The sequence below is a fragment of the Caloenas nicobarica genome, chromosome 1 (assembly GCF_036013445.1).
Source record: "Caloenas nicobarica isolate bCalNic1 chromosome 1, bCalNic1.hap1, whole genome shotgun sequence".
Taxonomy (NCBI): domain Eukaryota; kingdom Metazoa; phylum Chordata; class Aves; order Columbiformes; family Columbidae; genus Caloenas; species Caloenas nicobarica.
The window spans coordinates 157624816-157641206 of record NC_088245.1 but is presented as its reverse complement, the minus strand read 5'-3'; positions in this window follow the sequence as shown (position 1 = coordinate 157641206).

Here is a 16391-nt window from a genome sequence, read left to right as displayed (position 1 = left end):
CCCGAAGCCCTGAGAGACATCTTGGCATGTCCTGAAGTAACTGCGTAGGGCTGATGTAGAAGACGTGGCACTGCTGGGAGACCCTCACCCTCCTGCAGCAGTGGCTGGAGTCCAGGTGGGGTACCCAAGATTGTAGTAGACACCCATATTTAGGCCTCTTAATCCCACTGGAGAAGGAGATTCAATTTCAGGTGAGAGCACCTAAATACAGGCATCAACATGAGAATTCAGTTCAGTCCTATCCATGGAGATATATTCTGTATAACTGATGAATCTAGAAGTAATTAATCTCTTGAAAACCCAGGATTCAGTTGCCTAAAAGCAGGCGTCTAGTGCTATTTTAGGTGTCATGGAATATCCTGGTTGGCATCCTGTTGCTACACCAAAAAGAACATGGTCTTCCTCTGTCTTGCGTCATGTCTGCCAGCCCTGTGCAGATGTCTCATCTGCCCTGGAGTATCAAATGGCATGAGGAGCCAATGCTAAGGGAACTGAAGACCATCCGTCCTGGTAGGTCATCTGAATCACCCTTCAGGCTCCTTTGACTCAACCAGCTCTCTGATGATTATAATAGGAGCCAAGATACTAAATTTGAAGAGAAGATATAAGCCTAACTCCCTAAAATAAAGCTATCTCATGGAAAAAAAATCATAAGAGTTGGGACACTGAAAGCCCCTTTTTATCCGCTGTTAGGTGATTTATGGGTGCAACCACCTGTACCACCTTTCTCTTGCCTCCCAAAATGGCAGTCCAGCTTACAGGCTGATGGTTATTTTTAATTCGGTTTTCCACAGTCCCTCCTGTTGTAACTGTACCCATGCTATGAAGAGGCTTGAGCATCCCCCGTTACCTAGAGAAGGGTGCCATTGCTGCTGACGGTCTGGTTGCATGCATGCGAAGTAAGACATGAGGCAAAGACTTTAACTTGGGTCTTCCACTTGCAAGGTTGTTGTGGTTTAACCTGAGCTAGCAATACAACCACGACAGCTGCTCACTCACTCCCCACCACCTCCATCCCCCAAACAGGGAAGAGAATTAAAAGGGAAGGGAGAAACTTGGATTGAGATAAACACAGTCTAATAAAATAACAATGTACTAATATGCTACTAGTAAATATATATATATAACATAGAAATAGAATACAAAATAAAAAATACTTAATACAATTCCTCATGAACTCTGTCCACACCAAGCAGCCAGTCCCAGGAAATGGCACCTGGTCCCAAAGCTGACCCAGGAGAGAGGAAAAAGGCTCTGAGAGCAAAGAGAAGAGCCAAAAAGAGAGAGAGATCAGAAGATCTCGACTCTCTTTAAATATGAAGCATGATGCTAATGGGATGGAATACTCTCATTGATCAGTCTGGATGTCAGTCAAGCTCTGCCCCATCCATGCCCTCCTTCCTTGCTGCCTCACACCTGTGGGCAGAGCACTCAGAATGTCCTTGGCTCTCAGACCAGAGCAATTAAAAACATTAACTCTGTCCTGGGGTGTTACCTTCTTGTTCTCAAACTAAGTCCAAATAATGACCATGCTAGCTACGAAAAAGAAAGGTTTATAACTGCATGAAGAAAATTAACTCATTTTCAGCCAAACCAGCACAAAGGTGAAATATATGGGAAAGCATCTCTTTGGGAAATCCACCAGGTCTTGTGCTTGGACAAAGCATTTGGATTTGACTAATTGTAACTATGGCCAGAAGCTGATGAGATGGAGATTCTACCATGGAAACAGAGCTACAGGCAGCTTAGGGTGGAATTCACAGGACTTAGCTGCCCAGGTGGTGTTTACAATTGCCATTTGGGATTTAGACTTTTTTCTTTGTCAACCCTTAGGAGAACTAACAGGTAAAATGGGATGGAAAGTACGTCCTCTCAATCAGTAAGCTGAAAAGGATTCTTTTCCCAGCAGGAAAACATTCTCTTTTCTCCAATCTTCTCTTCTTGGGGAAGATATCTAGGTAAACTTAGAAAGGTTTACGAGCTACAGAAAAACCTGTGTAGTTAGTATAATTTCTTTTTAATTTTGACTACTAACTAGAAGCTGTACTTGCCATCCATGTAGTAGTCTGTCATGTAGCATAATTTCATAAAAGTCAGAAAACTGGGTTGCAATTGCTTGTAGAAGGCCATTCTTACAGCCTAAGGCAGGAGTAGCTGTACCTAAACCATTCCTGGCAGATGTTTGTTTGCTCTTCAAGATCACCAGAGAGATGCAGTCTTCATTTTTCTGAGGTCTATGATGAACAACAGATTGCAGATGCAGGGCCACCTGAGGGTGAGAGCAGGTTTGCACGGTTTGTTTTTGTACAGCCCCAGGCTGAAGCTCCAAATCAGAAGATCACTCAGCAGTAGCACAGTCATTAAGGACATTCCAAATCCCATTAAATCCAATAAGATTAAACTGAAAAATACATGTGAGCACTTTGCTGAATGACAACTGCAAATGTGTGTGAACGTGAGATGGGATGACTTGCCACCTCACTGTATCACTCGGTGCCTTGCGAGACTGAGACACACAGCAAGAGGCTACTCCAGCCCCTTAAGAGCCAATGAGTTTGACAGAGAACAGTAAGTGTTGAGTGTCCTGTGAGTTAAACTGTGCTTCTCAGCAAGATGACAGGGAAAAAGCTAATTTAAATAGAATTAATAGCATAGGTAGACAGATACAACACTCCTACGCCCTCTAAATTTCAAAAGTATTTCTAAACTGAAAAGTTGATGTCACTCATTGATGCAAACATCTATTCTGACAGAGGAACACATAGAAGGAAACTTCTCTTTGGTATGTTGTTTATTTTATTTTTTTTTTCTTTTCCAAACTACATCAGTCTGAAGACCGGACAAGAATGTACTCACTCCTGAAACCTGGAATGGGATCCTGCAAACAGAGCTATATCCAGCAAAGTTTTATAGACTCAGAATTATCTCCAGCATCTGTGCAGGAAATGTGAGAAAGGACATTCTCCTTCTGAGGTTTACGATGTTGCTAATGAGGGTAAGGTTGCCTCCACTCCCTCTTGTCAGCTCCCCCATGCACACTCAAACTATTCCATCATTTCAAGCTGTGCCCTTCAACACCAAACTGCTAAGTGTTTTTTTCTAAAGGCTACCATCTAACGGGTTGGATGTGCTGAGTACCCTTGGAAATGCAAGAAGACTTGTCTAAGAGCGTTCTCTGCGGCATCTGCCACTCTTCTGTATAAAGCCGGATCACCGTTTTGTGTGTTGTCCAACTGTAAAAAACATTTCTGAAACATTTCTCTGCCACACCACTGATGGGAGAATTTGGGACCAGTTAGGCATTGCCTTAGTCCTTGGTAACAAAATGCATCTTCAAAGAACGACACTGGCATGACTATCCTGAGCATGGTAGCACAGATCTTTTCAGCCAGCTGCTATCCAGGACCAGGACAGCAATAGCCAAAGGCACCAGAGTCAACTGGAAGCAGCCAAAGCAGCGGAAAATCCTTTAAAAACAAACAAGCAAACAAAACTTCCCATTTTCTTTTTTTTTTTTTTTTGAAAGTTTGACCAAAAAATATAGTCTCAGTTGAAGAGAACAACTTCTGCAAATGTACTACTTAACTCACAGCGTTTTAAAGTTTTACCTCTGCACTTCTAACTTAACATCTGGCTATGCTGCTCTGAATAGAAGATGACTTGCTTCTATGCTCAGAAGCTCCTTTAATAAGGATCTTTGATCTGTTGGTTTTAAATTACAGCTCAAAAATATCAAAATTCTTATTTGCTACTAATATGTAATAAACAAGAGAGGAAAAACATGCATACAGCTAAGCTTGTCCTATGCAATACTTATCTTTTTCTTTGAATTCACCAGTGAGCAGTTGTGACTTATTATAAAGGAGAATGCCATGCCAGTGTTTGCTAATCACTCTTCCTAACAGTAACAGATATCCAAGACGGTCCAACAAAGTGTAAGTCAATCTTAATGTTCAGTGCAAGGCAATATCCTGAAAGAAAAATGACTTGGGTAGTTTGTGATCAGCAACTTGAATTACAGCCTTGGTACTCTGAAGATCACACCGTTTCATTTAAGAAGCATGACCGCATGTTTGTGAAGTGAGGACTGGTTTTTTATTTCATTGCAGAAGCCAAATTAGAAATCATAAAGATAGCGTGATAGCAACAGCCTGCCTCATCCAGAGGAGGAGAAGTCAGAAACTAACTGTTAAGAGGGAAATAATTATATATATGTATATAATGGATATACTAATTATAACATTGGTCTGATGCTTCTGTGCTTGTTCCACTGCTCTGATCTCTGAATACAAACGTGATATTCATTTTTTTCCATCGTAAGTACCAATCCTTTCCAATTTGTCGGAAACACTTAAATGACTGGTGTCCTGTGTCTCCAGAAAGGTCTCTTTGATATAATCTGGGCTCCACAGCATTGCTCGAAGATGAGACAGAAGAGAAGCAAAGGCCAGGGGCTGCCTCCCTTTGTGTCCCCATCGGTGTCATGAAGGACGAGGCTGTGACCCTGCAGGCTCTGCCCGTGCTCCTGGAGCTGATTTGGCTGAGGACGTGGGGATGACCTAAACGGTGCCCAGTGCCTGCAGGGAGAACCTGCTCCAGTTATTACTCTGGAGGAGTTCAGTAATTTCTGACCCGCAGTCTTCAAGGCCTAATTAGCTCAGGCTGAGCTTCCAATGAGCCCCGAGACCCTCCTGAGTCAAGCATCACAACATCGATCACTGGATCCTAGATCTGACCTACTCAGCCCTCCATGGGGTGGGAGGGGACAGCCTGCATGGGCACCTCCAGGAGCTCTCCAGGAGGGGGACCACCAGCAAGCCAGGGCTCATGGGGAGCTTGGCACTGTAGCACCCACCTGCTCACCTATCGGCGCATCGAGAAGTAGCTACCCTTGGTGCAGCCAGCTGGCAGCTCCCCCTCACTGGAAGCAGGACATTTTGTGGTGAAGGAGGAAGAAGAGGAACCACGCTCTCACTTCCAAGCACCATCTCATGCCGGCATGGAGGCTCCCACCCTGCCAAGAGCCCTGTGGCTGACTCGTTTAAATGAATTTAATGGGGTACTCACCAAGAATGAAGCCTGTGTTCTGAGGGGTTGTTTTCCACAGGAGAGCTGCAGCCGCCCCTTCTCTGTCTTTTCAAATAATATTTTTTGGTATTGGAGTAGTTGACATCCTGCTTTATCCTTGGGAGAAGGACATCCCATGTAATTATGGGCTGGAAAAAGGTTGTGCAGCTACAGACATATGCGATGGAGTTATATAAGGAGTTGGACTCGATGATCCCTGTGGGTCCCTTCCAACTCAAGACATTCAATGATTCAATGATGATGATTCTCCAGCCAGAATCAGGAGTACCTGGATCCAGCACACTTGCATTGTACATGGACAGCAATAGAGATGTTGAGAGGTCACCTCACTCATTTTTTCCTCACCCTCCTTCTTACCCTCCTGTGTTTCCAGGACGGTCTTCTCGCTTCTTGGCTAGAAAAGCCACTGGCAGTTTTACACGAGTAAAGACTCCATTCACAGAAACAGGAGCTTTTCCAATCTTGGCCTGCTTTAAAGACGTGCATTTGGACCTCTGACCAAGTGCCTAATTAGTTGTTGTGGCTATTATAGCAGTCCTAGTTCAAGAGGACAGTGACTAACTCAGGCTGCCTTTTCTGCTGGGCTGCCGGACCATGGGAAGAAGCAGTCACACCACCTCACCCGGGCACCTCAGTCAGGTGGCTTGAGAATGCAGGAACCAGGATTATTGGTTCCTGATGGAAAGCTATGACTAAGAACTAGTCAAATGTAATTTAAACACACCTAAGAAGTGTGCTACTTATTGCATCTACAATGTAACATGGCCTCAGCAGACCAGAGACTCTGGCCCTTCCGAGCCTGCTGAACTCGTACCTAAGCAATTGCGTTATTTATTTTCACTTTTCTACTGTCAGTTACTTTCTCTCATTGACTCAAGTAGTGTTGAGTTTTCAAGAGAAGGTACCAAGTCAGTTTGCCTGTAAAGCACTCAGCATAGTGAGGTTTCCACAGCCAGCTGTCCTTTCATCCCGTCCAGTTGCAGATGTCCTGTCTGGACGGGGGTTTCACCTCCTCCTTCAGGCACAAGGAAGGAGAATAGGGAGGTGGTTAATCCTTTGAATTATAGACTTTAATATACACACACTGTAACTTCTCTGATTTAAAGCCACTTAGAGCAATGGGACATGTTCGTGCTGGAATGGAAACACAATCCTGTTTGCTAGAATAAACTTCACTATACAAACCAGGCTTCCTAATTCAACAATTTTATTTCGCTAAGAGAAGACCCCAAATTCTAATTCAATAAAGTTCATGGTGACACAGATCTGGCTTGTCACTTGGGCATGTGTAGCTCTAAGCATCAAATAATGCAAGGCATGCTCAAGTTATGGATGTGCTTAAGAGCTTGTGTTTGACGTTGGTCCCCAGCAGCAAACTCCTTTGGGTCTGACGTGGATGTGATGTAGTTTTAAGTAATCCCTTTTTAGTTAAATATGGCCTGGAAAGCAGATGTTTAATAAGCTGCAGATGCATTTAGGGGTCTTCATATTTAAGATTACTTCTTATTTTAAAAGAGACTGGGGGTGTTTATTTCTATCAGAGGGTGCAACTCTTCACAAGTAATTATTCTTGTATTCTGAGCTTCCCAGCCTCCCTCAGCAACTTTTCCAAAAATCCTTTGATTTTACTGTATAGGAGGATCCTGAAAGTTTTGGAAATAATGTGTTCCCTTACCTCAGTGCACTTCAGAGGTATCACCCTACTGGAACAGCCCTGATACCCCATTCAACACCTCTGACTATACGTACATCTAAGAGAAATTAAGTTTAGATTGAAATACCTGTATCCATATGTGTGTACATGGACTTCACACATACATGCATACACACATTTCTTTTAAAAAATCCCTCACAAAGCCTTTGACACGCACCTATTTAAAAAAGTGCAGTGAGTTTTTGAACCCAGTTGAACACATTTCACTTCAAGCACCCCTGAACACATCTGGATCTTTACCTGCAGCTGGATCCCTGCAGCACTGGGAAACACAACAAAGCTGGACACCTGGCATGGCCAAGCACCGTCAGGCCAGCTCTCCCCTGATTCTGCTCTCGACATCTCCAAGGAAAGAGGAAATACCCTGGCATGGTCCTTCCCCGGGAAACTGAAACCTGCAGTCAGAAGCACACGCTCCAGTCCCACTGTTGCCTCACCTGCCGCTCTGCCAGGATGGTGCCAGAGCGTCGCCTCTGATATCTGTCATAGTGTCAGAGGTGTTAACATCTGATTACAGGAAAAAATGAGCTCTGCCACCAAGGGAAAAACTGATGCTGCCTTTCTGGTGTCCTACGAGATTTATCTCCTTGGAGAGAGGGTTTTTATTCCAAGTGTGAAATAAATAAAATGACTGTGAGATGTGCTTCCATTAAATTGAAAACAAGGGGTTCTTTTAATGTGTAGATATTCTTCCAAAGTACAAGGGATATTATACACACAAAGATTTTGCTAATATACGAGAATTAAACTGTCTAGCACTATCAAAAACTGAAGTTATCTTGATCAACATCTGAGACCTCACAAGGTTTTGGAAACATAACTTACTTTTCTCCATTTTTATTCTGTTAATTTGACATGTCCATTGGCATGGGTTTTTTATGCCTGCAGTTTCCAGGGTCTGTGGTGAGCTGTTACATGAGTTATAAAGGCTGATGAAAAGAATGGCACCAGACATCACCCTCTGTAGATCAGTATTTAGGAACCCCTGGCTCTGTGAGGATTAGGTTATCGGTGAGTGAGAAGGCCTTCATGGTCAAAAATACCCTGGGGACAGTCCACTTCCCAACTTTTCATAATAAGCAGCAATGAAAGAAAATCAGCCATGGGTACCCACAGATGTAGCTGCTCTCGTCCCTCTCTCCCCTCTCTCACACGGATTTGGGGTGTCTCTGCCCCGGTGAGCTGCAGTTCCTTCCTTCACCCCAGGAGGAACTGGGAGAAGCTCTGTCTTGAGACATGCTCCCCAGGGGTGGCAGAAGCTGAGCTGTCCCTTTGCAGCTACAGCAATGAGATGGTGAAGTGCCACCCCTGGGGCCGGGCTGTTCCGACTGCTCCGACTACTCCTCTCACCCCACAGCGTGCTGATGCAGAAAACAGGGTGGGCAGGAAAACAACTCTAATGGGCAAAACTAGGAAGGATTTTCTCCATCTTTTTGCCTATTCAGTGCCCTGAATGCAGCAAGACTTTCTACAGGAGCATCATAAAGCAACTCATTGAAGGAACACAGGAGAGAGCAGGAGGACCAGGCAGACACTGATGGGGAAGGAGCATGGTTAAAGGGAGTGTAACCTCGCATGTCCACCTTCCCATGGGACGTGGACATCTTGTCTCACAGCAGGGGCTGTACCGCATGCTTGTAACTTCCAGCAGCCAGAAGAAAATGGAAAGAATATGAACCTTTGAAGACTTTCTCCGGCAGTGGGAAGTCCAGCCCTGCTCACGGCTCCTCCATGAACTCGCTGCCCGGTCCCCAGGAGGGTGCAGGCAGAGTGACCTCCCTCTCCAGCAACTGAAACAAAGAGAAAACCAGCCATCACCTCTTCTCCCACAGCCTGACCCAGTGGCACGCTGGGGCTGTCTCCTGCCACCAAGAGGATTGTCACTCCTCCTAGACTGACCAGCAACAGTGCTTTGGGGTGCTGAGGACAAGGTGGTGGTGCTCACTTGCCCAGAAAACAAGAGTCCATCCAGGGAACGGGAGCTGTGGGACATGATCCAATCGGGCTTTTGCAGGTATCTCTCCACAGCCTGGGGGGATACCTGAGCACAGCTGTGATGGAGGTCACCTCATGCATTTGGCAATCTTCTCCACAACCATTCCTGGCACTGCCTTCCTTGCCCTTCCTGCAGGCACCTGGCAATTTATTGATCATTCCTGGTGTCATTTCAAAGTCCACCACTCTGCTAGGCCAGAAAGCCCCAAAATTACTGTTTGGGACGTGGTGACAGTAGGGTGGGAGGCTCCTCCGGAGACAGACATTGAAAGCAGTTAGGGAAGTGGGCCCTGAGAAGAGCTTTGTGTTCCACCCAGACCACTCCTGTCTCAAACTCAGCCTCAAACATGATATTGTAACGGCAGAGCAAACACTCTCACCTGCCTACCCCTTGGTCACAGAGCTGCCTACTAACGCTATGTAGATCAAGTATGGCCTGAGGAGCATATCTAAAAAATTATGTTCCCCAGGGGACACTGATCTTGCAGCATCTGAATGCTGAAGGCGAGGAGGACACTGCTGCTGACTCCTGCAGCCCTGCCCAGACACAGACATTTTCTGAGGTCACTTGTAAGCCCTGCAGCACACGTGAGGATGTGCTGCCCTCACCTCTGTGGCATCAGTGGTCTCTCCGGGGAGACCTTATTGTGGCCTTTCAGTGCTTAAAAGGGGCCTCTAAGAAAGATGGGGATGGACTTTTTAGAAGGTCCTATTATGATAGGACAAGGCCTAATGCTTTTAAACTGAAGGAGGGGAGATTCAGGCTAGACATGAGGACATGAGGGTGGTGAAACACTGGGACAAGTTTCCCAGAGAGGTGGTAGATGCCCCATCCCTGGAGACATTCCAGGCCAGGCTGGACGGGGCTCTGAGCAACCTGATCTAGTTGCAGATGTCCCTGCTCAGTGCAGGGGGGTTGGACTAGATGACCTTTGAAGGTCCCTTCCAACCCAAACTATTCTATGATTCTATACATTTTGCCTAAGCTGCACGCCAGATGCCTTTTGTAAACGTGGTGTCCCTTGCACAAAGACTTATTTATTCATATATTGCTGACTGACTGATACCAAAGGATCAGGATGTCAGGGAGATACTCCACGTGTTTCTGCCCTGTAGATGCGCCTTCAAGCTCATTACCCTAAACACTGGTGGTCAGCTACCCACAGCAGCATGGGGTTCTGTCTAGGCTTCAAACCCTGTCCCACAACTGAACGGAACAGCTCAAGCTGTAGCTGTTGAAGTGATTGTGCCACTATACTCAATGCTGGTGAGGCCCCACCTTGAATGCTGTGTTCAGTTTTGGGCCACTCATCATAAGAAGGACATTGAGGTGCTGGAGAGAGTTGAGAGGAGGGTGACGAAGCTGGTGAGGGGCCTGGAGCACAAGTCTGAGGAGCAGCTGAGGGAGCTGGGGCTGTTCGGCCTGGAGAAAAGGAGGCTGAGGGGAGACCTGATCGCTGTCTGCAACCACCTGAAAGGAGGTTGTAGCATGGAGGGGGTTGGTCTCTTCTCCCAAGTAACAAGTGATAGGACGAGATACAATGGCCTCAAGTCGTGCCAGGGGAGGTTCAGATTGGATATTAGGAAAAAATTTTGTCATGGAAAGGGTTGTCAGGCATTGGAACAGGCTGCCCAGGGAAGTGGTGGAGTCACCATCCCTAGAGGTGTTTAAAAGGTGTTTAGACGAGGTTCTTCGGGACATGGTTTAGTGCTGGAGTTAGGTTATGGTTGGACTTGATGATCCTGAGGGTCTCTTCCAACCAAAATGATTCTAAGCTGAGGTCCATGCTGCAAGGTTTTACTGATTTGATGCTACCGGCCTAGGAGTGCTTTTTTGAGGGGCTTATTTGAAAGGAGGGCACTACAGACACACCTCAGGCTGTTTTCACAGCACCACTGCTCTCCCACTTCTGATGCATGTTTTGATGGGGATTTCTGCTGTCTGCGGAATATCTGGGGAAGAATTTTCTGAAGGGAGCAGCTGACCGGCAAGGGATCCAGCCACCCTCGAAGCTGTCATGTGAGATTTTTCACAGGATGCCAGAGAGGGCAACAAAATCAGCAAGATCACAGGTTTTCCAGGCATGGCTTCCCAGTCGCTATTAACACAAGCATTACTTCACAGTGAATAAACTCCACCTACTCCCCTTGCAGAGATGTGGTACGAGGCTTCTGCAACATTTAATGCTATTTAAGCTCGCAAAATAGGGCTTTAAAAAGGTTTAAATGCTGAGTTTGTGGTAGACCTTCCAGAGGGTCTCCTGCAGGCCTAACATTCATGAACTTGAAAACAACTTTGGTATAGGTAAAAAAAAAAAAAAAGGTGCTGTTTTCCATGTGCATAAGCATATCTGCATATTTTTGTGAGTCTTCCCATGTGCTGGTATTTGAAAATGCACCCCATTAAGTTTCTGGCCAAAGACTGGATGATATAAACATAAACATGAGAAGAGCTGGGGTGTTCTTCTGCTATATTTTATTGTCTGTAATAAGCACCATATTAGCACCGGAAATGAAGAATGGAAAGCTTCAAAACTGTGAACATAGCCCACCGATGTGTACACATTGCAAATCTCCATGTGTACGCACAGTGCACTGGACAGAAGGTGTTACCAATGATCCCTGTGGTCCCTTGAAGCTCAAGATGCTCTAGCCAGTCCTCGTGATTTGGAAAATCCTTCTATCAGTTGCTTGCAGATTAGTCAAGACTTGCCTGCTGTCATTTCAATGGCGTAATAAATGTACATGTATCTTCCAAAAATGTGGCCTTATTTTTACAGCTGCTTTGAGACTGGGAAAATGAAACTTTTATTTATTATTTTTTATTAATATTTCTGTCATTTGCTTCCCTTGCTTTTCTCAGCAGTTTCTCACCATCTCTAAGACACAGAAGGAGGAAGCCTATGGTTTCTATGCTCCTGCAGTTCTGGCTAAGACAGCAACTCAGTAGGCTCCAGGAAGACCATGCACTTCAGCACAAAATGCCAGCAAAAGGCCATCCATATGGATGAACACCTAACTTGCAATACGTACTAGCATTACCAGCATGGCTACCACTTTGTCAGCTTCAGTGCTCCTGCTGCTGAACCAATATCCTGTAGTATATGCAGGTGCAGTGGAGGCCAGGCTGCTTGCATTCAGTATGAGAAACTGTTGTGAGCGAAAGTAACGTCTGACTAAGCCTTCCTCAAGCTGACAACAAAAAAAAGCAACTGCCAGTGGAAGATTTAAGGGAAAGCAAGAAAGCAAGAAAGAGAGAAAGACAGAAAGAGAGAAAGAAAGAGAGAAAGAGAGAAAGAGAGAGAGAGAGAGAGAGAGAAAGAATGAAAGAGAGAGAGAAAGAAAGAGAGAGAGAAAGAAAGAGAGAAGGAAGGAAGGAAGGAAGGAAGGAAGGAAGGAAGGAAGGAAGGAAGGAAGGAAGGAAGGAAGGGTGAAAGAGTTGAGGAGAGTGTCCTTAGAAAGGTAAAGAAAGGGATGTAACTACAGGAGGAGAAAAAACAACACGACATATTTGCAGTATAATCAGCCTCAAATAATTAACTAGAAAACTTGTGAAAGGTGGCCAGAACAAGAACCCATAAGCACAGGAACGTAAAGGAGTAGTTCTTCATAAAACTGGGAAGTCTCCATCTCCAGGTTTTCCAGATTCTCTGGGTGTGTAGCCAGTGTCTGGTGGTGAGACCTCAGCAGGGTTTGCAAGTCACTGCTCAGATTCACACAGTTATGCACGGACCCAGGAGAGATGGCTGTCAGAAGAGACACTCGGCTGCCAACTGCTTGACTATCGGCTATTCAGTTTCACCACCTTGGTAACCAACAACTTCGGCCCATCGGTTTCCTTGGGAAGTATCTGAGGCCTGACAATGTGGCATTTCTGACCACTCTGCTACCCTAAAATGTGGAGGTGGGCCTGCAAGAGTTGAAGAATGGTAGAGTCGTAGAAAACAAATTCTTATCTACAATCCTCCATGGAACAAAGTCAGAGGACAGAGAGATAGACGGAAGTCCGTATGAGAAAGAGAAAGCCCCAAAATGGCATGTAACGTCCTCCAAGTTCTTCTTGATGGATTCCCCTGTACCCACCTGAGAGCCCTGCTTGTTCTCAAGTCAGAACAATCTGCTCAGGCCAAGCAACCTGGGGTGCCCACAAACTGTGCCAGTCTGCAGAAAATCGGCCTGCCCTGCCAAAAGAAAGGAGAAATGTTCTAGGGAGTAGTTGAATAAACACTGTAAGTACAGCTCAGTATTAAACATTATGAGACAGTATTTAGTATTATACAGGCAAGCCCTGGGACTGGGACTTTGCATTTAAATACGTTGTCATATGAACATTAAAATAAACATGCACTAACCTGCACTGTGTGTGCAAATAGAAAACAAGCAATTAGTTTCAAAAGAAGATACATGGTTGGTTGCGCACTTCCACTAGGCAGAGGGTGAGAGGACAAATATCTGATGCTAATATTCTTTAATATAGGTATACGCTTATTGGGAGTGAGAGGGCTGAAGGGAGTAAACAGATTACCTGCCATGTTTGTACTGACAGAGCCTCTTCCTCCCCGTTTGGGACTGTGTCACTGCAAACACAACTGCTGCCATAACGGAGTCTTAAAAGTTCTCAGCAGCTACCACAACAAATGTCATACAACATTGTACTGGCAGGGACAGGACGAGATGGCATACCTGGCTTCTAATTCTGTAATTTCTATGGTCTTAGGAAGATGCCCTACTACTTACAACAGACTTAACTGCAGTGATGTCAAAGCATCAACTGAGATGTATTTCTGCTGTCTCGTTCAGTGGGATCCCACCAATATATATTGAAAGAAAGATTTTAGGAATTTTAGTAGATCGATGTATTAATGCAAAATTTATGCAAACCCGTTATTTTCTTCCAACTCTTATTTGACAGATCAACTGACCAATCTCACCAACCAACTGAACTGACCTCCTTCTTTGCTGATACAAATTCAGACCTAGTTTAGATAGGGTACAGAGCACATGAGGGCCTACAACCTCAGCCCAGCATTTAGACAGGGTCGAGAGCTCAAAGCGAACCAAGCATCTGAGAGAACGACAAGTTAGTAAACGCAGTTGGCCACCTAAAACTGATTTGGCTACAGTACAACACTGGGATAAATCTGACCTTGATCCAAACTGAGGGCTGATAGATCTCCCTTAATCTGGAAGTGATTCATTTTCTTAAGGGTCAAAATTCTAAACTGAATGGCCTGCAGTCATTCTCTCTGGAAAATGAAAACCAAAACAAAACAACAAGGCCAAAACCTCTCCGTGCGCACTGGCGCACGCTGGCACAGTCGTGACACAGTTTGCCAAGCTGCCACCTTCTGCCTCCATCACCAAGTTGCCTCTTGACTCCAGGGGTGGTGTGCCTGATGTCACTGCTCAGACATCCTCAGCCTGATTTGCTGCCATTGGCAAAGACCGACGAATTCCCCATGGAAACAAGTCCTCCAACTTCTGAGTGTAATGTTACTATCCTTAGTGTTTTCCCAGAAGGCCAAAGTGTAATGAGCTTTTTTTTTATTTTTGGTTGTTTTTCAGCTAATGGGGTTAATTGCAAAACAGACATGTGAGAGACCTGTGATCTTAGATGCAATCTCCAAAGTAAACAATTTGGTTTTGCTTTTTGAAGTAACCAAGTGACCAAGGCAACGCTGCATGTCCCTAAGTTCAAAGGTTAGAACTGGGATGACCAGTCCCACATAAATAAATCCTGTAATTCTACAGGATCTTTGAAGTACTCACTGTAAGATGAAGTACTGCGCTTCATCTTTCTTCTAAACTTATTTGTGTCATATAATCTATTGATTTACGAGTGCTGAGGAAAATAAGTGCCAAGCACGTCTGGGGCTAAAAGCTGTCACATGGACACCAGTTAATTTGTTGCCCCTGCAGTGTCTTGTGGAAGATTTTCCAATTGGCACTAAATGAGTCCCTGTAAAAGGCAGGCAGATTCTGTGACGGGCAACCCATAAATTCAAGTGGAGGTCAGGCTACCTGACATCACTAACTTCACATAGCAAGAAGCTCAGAGAAGAAATAGGTCAGGACATATTTAATGGCATAACAGAGAAGCTCTTGTGATGTTCAACTTTATTTAAAATCTGGATTTTAAATGAGCCTCATGTACAATGTGAATGTTACTGCCTCAATTATCTACCAAAGGTCTTGGGAGTCTGGGGAGGTCCCTGCTGACTGGAAGCTAGTCAATGTTATTCCAGTCTACAAAAAAGGCATGAGGGAAGACCCAGGGAACTACAGACCTGTTAGTCTAACCTCAGCTCCTGGAAAAATTATGGAGATGATTATACTGGATACTATTGAAAGACATTTAAAGAACGATGTAACATCAGGCACAGTCAACACAGGTTCACAAAGGAAAAGTCCTGTTTAACTAAATTGATATCCTTCTGTAATAAGGTCACCTGCCTCATGGATGAAAGGAAGCCGGTGCACAGGGTGAAGAATGGGCTGCAGGGCAGAGCTCAAAGGATTGTAGTGAATGGGGCTCCATCTGGCTGGCAACCAGTCACCAGCAGAGTTCCTCAGGGCTCAATCTTAGGACCAGTTCTGTTCAACGTATTTATCAATGGTTTGGATGCAGGAGTTGAATGCACCACGAGCAAGCCTGCTGATGATGCCAAACTAGGAGGTGCTGTTGACTCTCAAGAGGGACAGGAGGCCTTGCAGGGGTATCTAGATAGATTGGAGCATTGAGCTATGACTAATGGGATGAGATTTAACAAGTCCAAATGCCGGATTCTGCACCTAGGATGGAGTAACACTGGGCACAAATAAGGATTGGGAGAGGAGTGACTGGAGAGCAGCCCTGCAGAAAGGGATCTGGGGTGCTGGTTGGCAGCAGCTCAGTATCAGCCTGGTGGCCAAGAGGGTAAACCCCATCCTGGGGTGCATCAAACACATCATCACCAGCTGGTCAAAAGAGATGATTATCCCACTGTATTCAGTGTTGGTGTGGCCTCATCTCAAGTACTGTGTGCAGTTCTGGGCCCCATCATTTAATAAGGATGTGAAGGTCCATAAATGCACCCAGAGGATGGCACAGGAGCTGGCGAAAGGGCTGGAAGGCATGTCCTATAAGGAGTAGCTGAGGACTTTGGGCTTGTCTAGTTTGGAGAAAAGGAGGCTAAGGGAATAACCTCATGGCTCTTTACAGCTTCCTGAGGAGGGGAAGTGGAGAGAGAGGAGCTGAGCTCTTTTCCCTGGTATCCAGTGATAGGACACGTGAGAATGGTTCAAAGCTGCACCAGGGGAGGTTTAGACTGGACATCAGGAAACATTTATTTACGAAGAGGGTGGTCAGACACTGGAACAGGCTTCCTAGAGAGGTGGTCAATGCCCCAAACCTGTCTGTGTGTAAGAGGCATCTGAACAATGTCCTTAACAATGTGTTTTAACTTCTAGTCAGCCCTGAAGTGGTCAGGCAGTTGAACTAGATGATCAATGTACATCCCTTCCAACTGAAATAGTCTATTAAACTATTCTGTTACATATGTCAATGCATGACAATGTGTAAGTTAAAAGAGGAAAATAAGGAGAAGCCAATAAT